The 15,346-nt window shown below is 44.2% G+C and overlaps 2 protein-coding genes across 2 annotated transcripts in view; one reads left to right on the top strand and one right to left on the bottom strand.

The window, feature by feature from the left end:
- The window catches only part of LOC115463914 (protein ZNF783-like), a 30,187-nt gene extending 26,423 nt beyond the window's left edge, over positions 1-3,764 (bottom strand). Inside the window, exon 1 of the mRNA XM_030194573.1 lies at positions 3,739-3,764. The gene's annotated coding sequence lies outside the window, so the exon portion shown is untranslated. The remainder of the gene's footprint in view (positions 1-3,738) is intronic.
- Positions 1-15,346, top strand: part of LOC115463343 (oocyte zinc finger protein XlCOF6-like) — a 389,691-nt gene that overhangs the window by 367,366 nt on the left and 6,979 nt on the right. The gene's annotated exons all lie outside the window — the stretch shown is intronic.

The raw sequence follows: 15,346 nt of genomic DNA on the forward strand, positions 1-15,346 counted from the left end.
GATCAGGGAGAGCTGCTACTGACTGTTGCCACCTACTGGACCCTCCCAGCACTGACGGAAGATTTTTATTTATTTATTTATTTATTTATAGCATTTATACCCCGCTCTTTCCCGCTGGGTAGCAGGTTCAGTGCGGCTTACAAGGTATGGTACAAAGAGTCACAGAAGTAACACAAAGTATGGTACAGATAAACTGATCCTGCTCATATCCCAGGATTATAATAGGATAATTGCATTACGTGATTAAATAAAAAAAGAGAGGGAAAAGGGACTTGATATACTGCCTTTCTGAGGTTTTTGCAACTACATTCAAAGCGGTTTACATATATTCAGGTACTTATTTTGGTACCAGGGGCAATGGAGGGTTAAGTGACTTGCCCAGAGTCACAAGGAGCTGCAGTGAGAATCGAACCCAGTTCCCCAGGATCAGAGTCCACTGCACTAACCACTAGGCTACTAGAGAGAGAGAAGAGAAATAAAGCTGGTTCCATGGCCATGGGGGATCAGTTTGTCTCTGCTCCATGTGACAGGAATTAGAGCCTCAGACTGCCCCAGTCTACATCCTGGACTTCAGACTGAGGAAAGGTTACATAATATGAAAACCCCTTAGCCCATTACGGACAGTACCAGTACCCAAAAAGAAAATTGTAAACCGCTTCGGTCTAGGCGGAATATAAATACTGAAAATTGCTTTTTCAGTTTCGGCAGAAACTAAACACTTTCAGCGGAAACTAAAACCAAAAAGTTTGGTTGTGTGAATGTGAACCGATGAGGCCCAGTATGGATTGTCAGAGCATGCAGGCAGCAGCCCTCTGCTAAGGTTATTACCCTACGGTCCCAGGAGATGCAAACATGGACTGACAACTGGGAGAGCCATTTTAACAAGGACTTTTCAACAAATCAGTGCAGATATCCTCTGAGGCAGGAACTTTGTGAGAATTTAAATAATGGGCAGGAGACCCTGGAAAGAGCAGGCAGATGGTATGGGAGAAGGTTAATAAATAATGACATCATTGGCATATAAAATGGATTAAATCCCATGTTTTCCATTTTCTTGCTGAGTAGGGCCATTATAACATTAAATAGTATTGGTGATATTGGGGACCCTTGTGGTACCCCACATTCTGGATGAGAACTGGTTGGACATCTTTACTATATATGATATCCCTAAGAAGCCATTGAACCAAGCTGTCACTACACCGCTAATTCCCATGTTGTCTAGCAGAGTCGTTGGTGTTACATAAGTACGTAACTGTGCCATACTGGGAAAGACCAAAGGTCCATCAAGCCCAGCATCCTGTTTCCAACAGTGGCCAATCCAGGGAACAAATACCTGGCAAGATCCCAAAAAAGTGCGAACTATTTTATACTGTGAAAACGATGCATGACCATCAAACTTCAAGCGAACTTTAAAAACCTGTTTTGCAAGGCCTACCCTATTGATTCTACTTAAATGCCTCAACTCAACTATGCATCTATACATACATTGCAATGGACATTTTATTTCTTATTTCCTTGTCCCTTATTGTACCCATTTACCTCTACCTTACCTGACCCTTTTTCTAATTGTATTTGTTTGATACCTACCATACTTGGCATTCACCATTACTGCATTTTGTAAGCCACATTGAGCCTGCTAACATGTGGGAAAATGCGGGATACAAATGTTACAAACAAACAAACAAACAAATAAATAAATAAATAAACATTTTATACTGCTTATCCCAGAAATAGTGGATTTTCCCCAAGTCCATTTAATAATGGTCTATGGACTTTTCCTTTAGGAAGCCACCCAACCTTTTTTAAACTCCGCTAAGCTAACCGCCTTTACCACATTTTCCGGCAACGAATTCCAGAGTTTAAATTACACGTTGAGTGAAGACAAATCTTCTCCGATTCGTTTTAATTTACTACATTGTAGCTTCATCACATGCCCCCTAGTCCTAGTATTTTTGGAAAGCGTGAACAGACGCTTCACATCTACCCGTTCAACTCCGCTCATTATTTTATAGACCTCTATCGTATCTCCCCTCAGTCGCCTTTTCTCCAAGCTGAAGAGCCCCAGCCACTTTAGCCTTTCCTCATAGAGAAGTCGTCCATCCCCTTTATCATTTTCGTTGCCCTTCTCTGCACCTTTTCTAATTCCACTATATCTTTTTTGAGATGCGGCAACCAAAATTGAACACAATATTCGAGGTGCGGTCGCACCATGGAGTGATACAAAGGCATTATAACATCCTCATTTTGTTTTCCATTCCTTTCCTAATAACACCTAACATTCTATTTGTTTTCTTAGCCACAGCAGCAGCACACTGAGCAGAAGGTTTCAACGTATCATCAACGACGACACCTAGATCCCTTTTTGGTCTGTGACTCCTAACGTCGAACCTTGCATGACATAGCTATAATTCGGGTTCCTCTTTCCCACATCCATCACTTTGCACTTTTTGCAGACCATGTAGTAGACCATGCATGTTTGCATGGTCTACTTCATCGAAAGCACTCGACATATCAAATCATAGTAGGATTTTCTAACCTTGGCATATCAGTCTGCTGAATTTCGTTATTAATGTTGTGATGACTGTCTCTGTGCTGTGTAATGGTCTAAAACCTGATTGAGAGTTATTGAGGATTGAGAAGTCTGTCAGATACTCCATCAATTGTTGTGCAACTAGACTCTCCACCTCCAGGTGGCTTCTCAGTGATGTGGCCCACAGAATTATGGTGAGCTCGGGGTGGAGCCAGGAGGCAGAGTGGATGGAGTGAGGCAGGGCTGGGGGCAGGTCTTGAAATCTCTCTCAAATATCAGGCCCCTGAAAGGCCTCCACCACCGGAAGACTCCTGAGTATCTCTCCACACTCGTCCTTCCCTACACCCCTTCCCGTGCACTCCACTCCATGGATAAATCCTTCTTATCTGTTCCCTTCTCCACTACTGCCAACTCCAGACTTTCGCACCTTCTGTCTCGCTGCATCCTACGCTTGGAATAAACTTCCTGAGCCCCTACGTCTTGCCCCATCCTTGGCCACCTTTAAATCTAGACTGAAAGCCCACCTCTTTAACATTGCTTTTGACTCGTAACCACTCGCCTCCACCTACCCTCCTCTCTTCCTTCCTGTTCACATTGATTGATTTGATTTGCTTACTTTATTTCTTGTCTATTAGATTGTAAGCTCTTTGAGCAGGGACTGTCTTTCTTCTATGTCTGTGCAGCGCTGCGTACACCTTGTAGCACTATAGAAATGCTAAATAGTAGTAGTAGTAGTAGAGTCCCTCGGGCCTTTAGCTGAGCTGTGTGCTGTAATCCACTGCTAAAGAGCACATGGCAATCCACAAGGTCAGATCATTATACTTTATTGTAATCCCTTTGTGTCAACTGCTCCTCCAAAGATAGTTCCCACCATAGCATTTCTCAAGAAGCATAACAGTTCAACAGCATAGTATTCAAAACAAAAAAAATCCCATAATGTTCCAAAATCTCAGCAGTTCATATAAAGCAGTTATGCAAAGTAATTCTCCAAACACAGTAGATCAAAAATGGTTCAAACTCCCCAGCAGTTCATGTATAGCAGTTATGCCCAAACCCACCACTTCCTCTTCTCTCCCTTTCAAAAGAAATCAACCTAGGGAGAGTGGCAAGGGTCCCTCCCATCCAGGCCAGCATTATACCCTGACCACCACCCACATAACCTTTTCATGGTAAACCTGTTCGCTCAGCTCCCCTCATGGGATAGCCACCTTTTCCCTTCTTCTACCAGGCTCTCCTCCCAAGCAGCCCTCTCCTGTTTCACCTCCTTTCCTTCCAGTTTAGTCAGAGCAGCAATCTCCATCGGCTCCTCTTGCTCTAGTTCCTTCCCCTTGCCAGTCCATAGGTTCCTCCCCACACCCATTGCTCAGCTGCTCTCCATTTGCTTGATTGGGCAGGTTCAGAACTCCTTCCCTCAGCCTGGCTCTCTGGGACAGGTTTTTCCAACTCCCTTCTCTTGCCCTTCTCCTGACCTCCTCTGGGGGCTGTTGGGGATTGAAGTCCTTGTTTCTACCATGGGACCTACTCAGGGGCTGCTGGGAATTGTAGTCTTTTTTCTTTTTTCCAATCCCCCAGGGGAAAACACTCCTTCCTTTCTCTACCTAGTCTCCCTCCCTCTCCAGCCTCCTCGTTCCTCCATGTGCCTTCATTCTCCCTCTCACCCTCATATTCCTCACACCCACCCCCCTAAGCTGGTCCTACCAATGACTGTAGGTTTCTGGGAGGTGATCTGTCACAGCAATGACCAGATTGTGTTTGTCTGTGGGAAGAGAATATTGGAAAAAAATACCCAGGTACTTATCCAATTCACTTTGCCTTCCAATATGCTTAATGTGATGAATTTCTGTATTTTTTTCCTTTTTATTTTGGAGGGGGTTGTTATCGTGCTTACAGACAGACATTAATCCCTTTTCTAGAATTCTTTCTAACATTGGCTCTCTTGTTAAGCATTAATAACCTGCAGGACTACATTTCCCAGCATCCATCCTCACAGCTTTAGGGTGCTTCTCCTTGTGTCATCATCACTTCCTTCTGGAGGGGAGGGGAGGAGCTAAGTGCTTGCTTTTGCAACTCTTAGCAGACTGTTCCTTGAGCCCTGCAGAGAGAAAGGGAGCCATCAGGGCTGGACAACGTGCTGTGGAGAGGGCAGGAGAATGGCTGCAGGGTTTTCTGCTCAGCAGGTAGGAGACCTCCAGGAGGGTGGGCAGCAGGGGCTGCAGTGCCAGGCAATGCCATGCTTTCTCTGATACAAACACGTTGCATGTGGCACACAGAGGAAGAAATGAGCCTGACATTGATCAATCCATTCCCCCTCCCCTCACACAGAAGCCGCAGCTCTGTCTCTTTTTAAGATGTTGTGATTCAGATTTAAGAGTCAGACTGAGGCAGCCATGGGCATAATTCTGAGAAATCATATTAAGGGTTAATTTTGGTTAAAGGTGCTCAAATACTATTTCTGCAAATTCTCAGTTTTGCAAGTACAGTGGAGGAATGCAGGCTGGAATTAATTACTAGAACTCTGTTGAGCAAAAGGTTAGGAAAGGTCAGTGAGAAATGAAACTCTGTCCTTTGTGAATTGCCAATGCTAGCTGACACATCTGTATACTATTAAATCTTGAGGGATATTATTATGAATGGACAAAGGAATGAGCCAGATATATTGTAGTTTAAGATTAGATAGAAATACTGTTTAGAGAGAGGGCAATAGATTAGTATACAAGTTTTTGATATTTAGAATATGTCTTATAAGAATGCTCATTTTAGAATATGTTTACTCTGTGTAGTTAAATGTAGAATACCTTTTTAAATCTAATGTTACTCTCTGCTGTATTTTCTAAGCAAAGACTGCAGTGAAGAGGCCAACATGTGGTTTGAGTTTTCTGTGGTCTTAGCTAGTTCTGTGTATAAGCTGATAGGTGAAAAAGGTCAGGAAAAGTCTTGATTAATTATAGGTAACTGTAGGAATAGTCTTGAAAGTATATCTGTATGCTATTAAGTTAAGACTGACTTTTGACCTCTTTAATGAATGCCAGAGTCCAGTAAGCAATTTAAGCTATAGATGAGACATTAATCATAAGGAAAATATAAGAGTTCTGGAGACCAAATGTCTGGCATGAGGGGGCCCCAGGTCAGAGGTCAGTTTAGGATGTCTGGAACCTATGTAACTGATATTTGTATGGAGCTGATTGGTTGAGGCAAAGTGACCAATCTATTCCTTACCAATTGGAGAGTAAGGGGGGGCTAGGCTAGGAGGGGGATAGAACAGTATTTAAGTAGGAGCAGGAAGCAGTTTACGTCAGAAGAAAGGAAGGAGAGCTGAAAGAAAGCTGGAAGACAACAGGAGAGAAAGAGAGCAGAAGGAACAGACAGAAGAGAAGAGAGCTGAAGAGGACAGACAAAAGCCATAACATCCAGAGAGCTGAGAGAGAGAGAAGAGAGCTAGAACTGATGTCCTGCTTTGTTTGCTGGCAAATAAAGAAGATTACTCTCTCATTCTGGTGTGTGCTGTCTGACTCTTGAAGTATCACAAAATTCCTATCTCAATTCCTGCAACAAGACAAGGGTCATTTTTCCAGCCTGTTTGCTGCACAGTTGAAGCTGTTTCCTGTAGTCACTCCAGGGTTCCCTCTTCTTATGATTTTGTGCTCAGCATTAAGTGGACTCCATCCCACATATCATTACTGTCGGTCACTGGGTCCAAAGGGAAATCTGCCCCTTCTCTGAAAATCCTGCTCCCTTACGGGCTATTGCCACCTTTGATGACCTTCCCTGTAAGGCGTACAAAACCCCAACCTTGGCTGAATTCTCATATCCACTACCTACATTCCTATACCCGCTCCGCCGACGCCTCTGGCTGAAATCTCGGGCGCTTGCTGATTTCTTACACTTTAAGTTCATGCTGACCTCCTTCCAATCTGCTCTTTTACACGCCAAACAGGGTAATATATCCAACTGACTAACTCTCTTGGCTCTAACCCTCGACTTTCCTTCACCACATTGAACTCTCTCCTCAAGGTGCCCCCTCCCCGACTCCCCCTTCATTATCTCCTCAGACCCTTGCTGAATTCTTTCACAACAAGGTTCAAAGATAAACCTTGCTTTCTCTACCTCACCACCTCTCCCTCCACTAGTCCGTTCCCCTCTCTCTCCTTCCCCTCATTCCCTTCCTCCTTTCCTGAAGTTACTATTGAGGAAACTACACTTCTCCTTTCTTCCTCAAAATGTACCACTGTTCCTACTGATCCCCATTCCCACCCACCTTCTTAATGCCATCTCTCCTGCTCTTATTCCTTTTATCTGTCACATTCTCAACCTCTCACTTTCACTGCGACTGTCCCTGCTGCCTTTAAACATGCTGTGGTCACACCTCTCCTTAAGAAGCCTTCACTTGACCCTACTTCTCCCTCTAATTACCGACCCATCTCCCTCCTTCCTTTTCTCTCCAATTACTTGAGCGTGCTGTTCACCGCCGCTGGCCTTGATTTTCTCTCCTCACATGCTATTCTGACCCACTACAATCTGGTTTTCGCCCTCTCCACTCAACCGAAACTGCGCTTACTAAAGTCTCCAATGACCTATTACTGGCTAAATCCAGAGGTCAATATTCCATCCTCATTCTTCTTGATGCTTTCCGCTGCTTTGGACACTGTCGATCACAGCATACTTCTCGATACCCTGTCCTCACTTGGATTCCAGGGCTCTGTCCTTTCCTGGTTCTCTTCCTACCTCTCCCTCCGCACCTTTAGTGTTCACTCTGGTGGATCCTCTTCTACTTCTATCCCTCTGCCTGTCGGCGTACCTCAGGGTTCTGTTCTTGGTCCCCTCCTTTTTTCTATCTACACTTCTTCCCTTGGTTCATTAATCTCATCCCATGGCTTTTCCTACCATCTCTATGCTGATGACTCCCAAATCTACCTTTCTACCCCTGATATCTCACCTTGCATCCAAACCAAAGTTTCAGTGTGCTTGTCTGACATTGCTGACTGGATGTCTCAACGCCACCTGAAATTAAATATGACCAAAACCGAGCTTCTCATTTTCCCCCCCAAACCCACCTCCCCGCTCCCCCCGTTTTCTATTTCTGTTGATGGCTCATTCTCCCTGTCTCCTCAGCTCGAAACCTTGGGGTCATCTTTGACTCTTCTCTCTCCTTCTCTGCTCATATCCAGCAGATTGCCAAGACCTGTCGTTTCTTTCTTTACAACATCCGTAAAATCCGCCCCTTTCTTTCCGAGCACTCTACCAAAACCCTCATCCACACCCTTGTCACCTCTCGTTTAGACTACTGCAATCTGCTTCTTGCTGGCCTCCCACTTAGTCACCTCTCCCTCTCCAGTCAGTTCAAATTCTGCTGCCCGTCTTGTCTTCCGCCAGGGTCGCTTTACTCATACTACCCCTCTCCTCAAGACCCTTCACTGGCTCCCTATCCGTTTTCGCATCCTGTTCAACTTCTTCTACTAACCTATAAATGTACTCACTCTGCTGCTCCCCAGTATCTCTCCACACTCGTCCTCACTACATCCCTTCCCGTGCACTCCGCTCCATGGAGAAATCTTTCTATCTGTTCCCTTCTCCACTACTGCCAACTCCAGACTTCGCGCCTTCTGTCTCGCTGCACCCTACGCCTGGAATAAACTTCCTGAGCCCCTACGTCTTGCCCCATCCTTGGCCACCTTTAAATCTAGACTGAAAGCCCACCTCTTTAACATTGCTTTTGACTCGTAACCACTCGCCTCTACCTACCCTCCTCTCTTCCGTCCCGTACACATTAATTGATTTGATTTGCTTACTTTATTTTTTGTATACTAGATTGTAAGCTCTTTGAGCAGGGACTGTCTTTCTTCTATGTTTGTGCAGCGCTGCGTACGCCTTGTAGCGCTATAGAAATGCTAAATAGTTAGTAGTAGTAGGAGTGGGAGTGGGGGAGAGAGGTGCATTTACGGAGAAGAATCGGGAAGATTTTGAAATGGGAAGATCAGCAATTGGAGGTTTCAGAGTCGGGGTCGGCCTGAAGGCATTAGAGGCAGGACTTGTCAGACAAATCTTGTCAGGCGGCTGAGGGGAGATATGATAGAGGTCTATAAAATAATGAGTGGAGTGGGAACGGTAGATGTGAAGCGTTTGTTTATTTTTTCCAAAAATACTAGGACTAGGGGGCACACAATGAAGCTACAAAGTAATAAATTTAAAACAAATCAGAGATGTGAACCGTTTGTTGCCGTTAAGAAGTGCGCAGGTTCTTTTCCTGTTTTCTGGATTCACATGCTGCAAGGACCATGTTTCTCTGCCTGTTCTTTATTCATAAAGTATGTTTTAATTTCCATGCATTTTTTTAAGGGGCTACCATTGTTTTCAGTATTATCTAAACCATAGTGCGAGGATCACCGTAAAGGACTCTAAGATGATATAAGGTCACCAAACAGATAAAGAGGAATCCAATAAGACCTATATGGAAATATAATGTTTGATTTCTTACAGAGTATTTTAAAAAAACATTTTTTTAAAAAGCAAGGAAAAGACCTCAAAACGCCCGACCGCTTACTTTCAATTTTCAGCGGCTTTAACTGGGGGCGTGGTGTTCATCACTGGTCACAAAAACTTTGCTTAGAACAATTACTTTCAAAAGTAATTTTATTGTTTTTTATTCTTTAACCAAATTTTTTTGTTACATTTGTACCCCGTGCTTTCCCACTCATGGCAGGCTCAATGCAGCTTACATGGGGCAATGGAGGGTTAAGTGAGTTGCCCAGAGTCACAAGGAGCTGCCTGTGCCTGAAGTGGGAATCAAACTCAGTTCCTCAGTTCCCCGGGACCAAAGTCCACCACCCTAACCACTAGGCCACTCCTCCATTACCACTAGGCCACTCCTCCATTACCACTAGGCCACTCCTCCACTCAATGCTAGCTTCAAATTTTATTGGATTGAAGAACCTTTACTAATCTTTAGGAGATACTACGAAGCAGCTATTTTCACATATAAAGTAAGGTCGCGCACTTATCTGTTGCCCGACGGCGGCCCCATTCGTTTCGCTTGCAGGCTTTTTCAAGAGATGTGCTTCGACAAGAAAAGCATTGAAAATTTTTTCCTCTCTCTCTCTCATTGTGGTCACAACTTAATGCTGCTTCATGTATCCGACAATGGCTCGGTCCTGTTTACATTGGATAAATCGAGACTGTACTGTACTGGTTTATTCAGGCAGCAATATTTGATGTTTTGTGTCTCTGGTATTTGAATCTTTTCATAGTTAGACTTTCATGCCTTGGAGTCCATAGTGGAGACTGACTGTAGGGCACACTGGCAAGAAAAAGCCCGGAAGTAGCTGGGGAGAAGTATCCTGGTGTCCCAGTCAGGAGAATAAGCCAGCTGAAATCCGATGAGCACTTCCACACAACCCTGAGTGAGTGTCTGTTTGTATTTCAGATGCGGGTGACGTTTGAGGTACAGCACTGTTTCTTTCTCCTGGGAGGAGTGGGAGTATTTAGATGAGAGGCAAAGGAGCTTTACAGGGAGGTGATGAGGGAGAATTATCAGACTCTGATCTCTCTAGGTAAGGATTGCATGTCGGATTAGTAAAAGTAATTTTAAGTATTTTTCTGTTTCTTCTTAAACAGTACCAGATATGATTAAAAAAAAAAAAAAAAATGGGGGAGCTGTGTAAAATTCGTGCATTTTGGAAATCAGTTCATGGAAGCTGCAGAAGTGGGTGGGTAGTGAAGATCCTTGGGTCTTTTGGGTTATAGCAGCCCACTGGAAATCAGGCAGGGGGTTCCTTCACTAACTAAATGGATTGCTAAGCTGAGATATATATGTGAGATGGAGAGGGTTGCTGGCTGAATGGAAACAACAGATGAATATTTGTGTTCAGTACTGGTCTCCGTATCTCAAAAAAATATAGTAAAATTGAAAAGGTACAGCGACGGCGACGAAAATGATAGTGGGGATGGGACACTTTCCTACGAAGAGAGGCTGAGAAGGCTAGGCTTTTCAGCTTGGAGAAGAGACGGCTGAGGGGAGATTATGATAGAAGTGTATAAAATATGAGTGGAATGGATCGGGTGGATGTGAAGCGACTGTGCACGCTATCCAAAAATACTAGGACTAGAGGGGCATGAGTTGAAGCTACAGTGTGGTAGATTAAAACGAATCGGAGAAAATTTTTCTTCACACCAACGTGTAATTAGACTCTGGAATTCGTTGCCGGAGAACGTGGTACGGGCGGTTAGCTTGACCGGAGTTTAAAAAAGGGGTTAGATAGATTCCTAAAGGACAAGTCCATAGACCGCTATTAAATGGACGTGGAAAAATTCTGCATTTTAGGTATACCTTGTCTGGAAGTGTTTTACGTTTGGGGAGCGGGCCAGGTGCCCTTGACCTGGATTGGCCACTGTCGGTGACAGGATGCTGGGCTAGATGGACCTTTGGTCTTTCCCAGTATGGCACTACTTATGTACTTATGACAACTTTTCTAAAGAGTTTGTATCTAGTGTCAGGACTAGGCACTGAAAGAATAAATAGTATGGTTACGAGGGGGGGGGGGGGGGTTATCTGGAAAGAAGGGGGGGGGTTAAGGGGTTTAGTACTGAAAAGAAAATGTTACTAAAAGTTTGAAGTATACAGAGCTCCTAATATGACATTGTTACTTTGTTTGCTGGTTTGTCTGTTACATTGACTAAAATGACCTGGTCAGGTGGTGAGATTGTATAATCTATTTGTATTATGTAAAGATGGTTTTTGGTTGTGTTTGATTAACAATGTTCAATAAAGACTTCTATAAATCAAAAAAAAAAAAAAAAAAAGCTATCAGCTATTATTGAATTACGGTATTTGTTACAGTTACTGGTGGATGCAGTCAAGGGTAGTAGTATATCTGGATTTAAAAATATTTGGACTCGTTTCGCTAGGATTGCTAGGCAGACACAGGAACAGGGCTGTATTTACATATAAGCTAGACAAGGAGTGGAGGTGTAGCCTGGTGGTTAGTGCAGGTGGACTTTGATCCTGGGGAACTGAGTTTGATTCCCACTGCAGCTCCTTGTGACTCTGGGCAAGTCACTTAACCCTCCGTTGCCCCTGGTACAAAATAAGTACCTGAATATATGTAAACTGCTTTGAAAGTAGTTGCAAAAACCTCAGAAAGGCAGTATATCAAGTCCCATTTCCCTTTCCCTATTTCTGATTCTACATGGAATGTTGCTACTATTTGAGATTCTGGAATGTTGCTACTATTGGAGATTCTACATGGAATGTTGCTACTATTGGAGATTCTACATGGAATGTTGCTATTCCACTAGAAGTCGGCCCTTGCAGATCAACAATGCGGCCGCGCAGGCTTCTGCTTCTGTGAGTCTGACGTCCTGCACGTACGTGCAGGATGTCAGACTCACAGAAACAGAAGCCTGCGCAGCCTTCTACACAGAATGTTGCTAGTGGAGGAGTAGCCTAGTGGTTAGTGCAGTGGACCTTGATCCTGGGGAACTGAGTTCGATTCCCACTGCAGCTCCTTGTGACTCTGGGCAAGTCACTTAACCCTCCATTGCCCTGGTACAAAATGAGTACCTGCATATATGTAAAACCGCTTTGAACGTAGTTGCAAAAACCTCAGAAAGGTGGTATATCAAGTCCCATTTCCCTTTCCCTATTTGAGATTCTACATGGAATGTTGCTATTCCACTAGAAGTCGGCCCTTGCAGATCAACAATGCGGCAGCGCAGGCTTCTGCTTCTGTGAGTCTGACGTCCTGCCGTACGTGCAGGATGTCAGACTCACAGAAACAGAAGCCTGCGCAGCCTTCTACATGGAATGTTGCTAGTGGAGGAAGTAGCCTAGTGGTTAGTGCAGTGGACTTTGATCCTGGGAACTGAGTCAATTCCCACTGCAGCTGTTGTGACTCTGGGCAAGTCACTTAACCCTCCATTGCCCCAGGTACAAAATGAGTACCTGCATATATGTAAAACCGCTTTGAACGTAGTTGCACAAAACCTCAGAAAGGTGTATATCAAGTCCCATTCCTTTCCCTATTTGAGATTCTACATGGAATGTTTGCTTGTTGCTACTATTGGAGATTCTACATGGAATGTTGTCTATTGGAGATTCTACATGGAATGTTGCTATTCCACTAGAAGTCGGCCCTGCAGATCAACAATGCGGCCGCGCAGGCTTCTGCTTCTGTGAGTCTGACGTGCATGACGTACGTGCAGGATGTCAGACTCACAGAACAAGCCTGCGCAGCCTTCTACATGGAATTTGCTAGTGGAGGAGTAGCCTAGTGGTTAGTGCAGTGGACTTTGATCCTGGGGAACTGAGTTCAATTCCCCTGCAGCTCGTTGTGACTCTGGGCAAGTCACTTAACCCTCCATTGCCCAGGTACAAAATGAGTACCTGCATATATGTAAACCGCTTTGAACGTAGTTGCAAAACCTCAGAAAGGTGGTATATCAAGTCCCATTTTCCCTTTCCCTATTGGAGATTCTACGTGGAAAGTTGCTACTATTGGAGATTCTACATGGAATGTTGCTACTATTGGAGATTCTACATGGAATGTTGCTATTCCACTAGAAGTCGGCCCTTGCAGATCAACAATGCGGCCGCGCAGGCTTCTGCTTCTGTGAGTCTGACGTCCTGCACATACGTGCAGGATGTCAGACTCACAGAAACAGAAGCCTGCGCAGCCTTCTACATGGAATGTTGCTAGTGGAGGAGTAGCCTAGTGGTTAGTGCAGTGGACTTTGATCCTGGGGAACTGAGTTCAATTCCCACTGCAGCTCCTTGTGACTCTGGGCAAGTCACTTAACCCTCCATTGCCCCAGGTACAAAATGAGTACCTGATATATGTAAACCGCTTTGAACGTAGTTGCAAAAAACCTCAGAAAGGTGGTATATCAAGTCCCATTTCCCTTTCCCTATTGGAGATTCTACATGGAATGTTGCTACTATTGGAGATTCTACATGGAATGTTGCTATTCCACTAGAAGTCGGCCCTTGCAGATCAACAATGCGGCCGCGCAGGCTTCTGCTTTTGTGAGTCTGACGTCCTGCACGTACGTGCAGGATGTCAGACTCACAGAAACAGAAGCCTGCGCAGCCTTCTACATGGAATGTTGCTAGTGGAGGAGTAGCCTAGTGGTAGTGCAGTGGACTTTGATCCTGGGGAACTGAGTTCAATTCCCACTGCAAGTATCGGGCAATCAAGCCATTGTGACATCACTGATGAGGTTGGCTCTTATTGGTGGAATGAATGGAGGAGTAGCCTAGTGGTTAGTGCAGTGGACTTTGATCCTGGGAACTGAGTTCGATTCCCACTGCAGCTCCTTGTGACTCTGGGCAAGTCACTTACCCCTCCATTGCCCCTGGTACAAATGAGTACCTGAATAGATGTAAACCGCTTTGAATGTAGTTGCAAAAACCTCAGAAAGGTGGTATATCAAATCCCATTTCCCTTCCCTATTTGAGATTCTACATGGAATGTTGCTACTATTTGAGATTCTGGAATGTTTGCTACTATTTGACGATTCTATGTGGATGTTGAGATTCTGTTGCTACTATTTGAGATTCTGGAATGTTGCAACTATTCCACTAGCAACATTCCATGTAGAAGCCTGCCCTTGCAGAACAGCAATGCGGCCTGCACAGCCTTCTACATGGAATGTTGCTAGTGGAGGAGTAGCCTAGTGGTTAGTGCAGCAGACTTTGATCCTGGGGAAACTGAGTTTGATTCCCACTGCAGCTCCTTGTGACTCTGGGCAAGTCACTTAACCCTCCATTGCCCCTGGTACAAAATGAGTACCTGATAGATGTAACCGCTTTGAATGTAGTTGCAAAAACCTCAGAAGGTGGTATATCAAATCCCATTTCCCTTTCCCTATTTGAGATTCTACATGGAATGTTGCTATTCCACTAGCAACATTGCATGTAGAAGCCTGCCCTTGCAGATCAGCAACCGTGGCCGTGCAGGACGTCAGACTCACAGAAAGAGAAGCTGTGTGGCCTTGTTGCTGATATGCAAGACGCAGGCTTCTACATGCAATGTGCTAGTGGAGGAGTAGCCTAGTGGTTAGGCAGCAGATTTTGATCCTGGGTAGCTGGGTTCAATTCACCGCTGTAAGTCCTTGTGACTCTGGGCAAGTCACTTAACCCTTCATTGCCACGGGTACAAATAAGTACCTGTATATACGATGTAAACCGCTTTGAATGTAGTTGCAAAAACCACAGTAAGGCAGTATATCAAGTCCCATTTCCCTTTCCCTTATAACTTGGGGCCTTGCTTCCGCTAAAAAAAATAATTCCTTTGTAAATGATGAAAATTACAATATAAAATAATTATAACTGTTTTCATTATCAACTGTTAATTTTTTTTATCATCTGTTAAACCTAAATGTATTACCTATTATTTCTGGGACTAACTGGGCAAGGGACCTCCCCAGTAGGAGCTGCCATAGATGAGATGCTGAGCTCAGTGGATCATTGTTCTGACCTAGCTTTTATGTCCTGGTTAATAAAATACCTCATGGCACAAGTCTCAGATTTAAAGATCAACAGGCTTACAAGAAAGGCGGGCCTTCTGATTTCTTCTCTAGTTATCAGATAGCCATGGCAAAACAAAATTGTGGATATCTGAACTACAAATCTAATAGAGGGAACCAGGCTATGAAATAGATTTCCAACAGACCTTCACATTGCAAACAATGATTAACCAGTACCAGATAAACAAAATACTTACAGAAAGGGTTTAGCCTCCATGATAAAATACCCCAACTGAAGAAACTTCCACACGTAGGTCTATAGCAAATATAATCGTAGGCAAACCTGCATGGAATCGGTAC

Source organism: Microcaecilia unicolor, chromosome 1 (genome assembly GCF_901765095.1).
Source record: "Microcaecilia unicolor chromosome 1, aMicUni1.1, whole genome shotgun sequence".
NCBI lineage: Eukaryota > Metazoa > Chordata > Amphibia > Gymnophiona > Siphonopidae > Microcaecilia > Microcaecilia unicolor.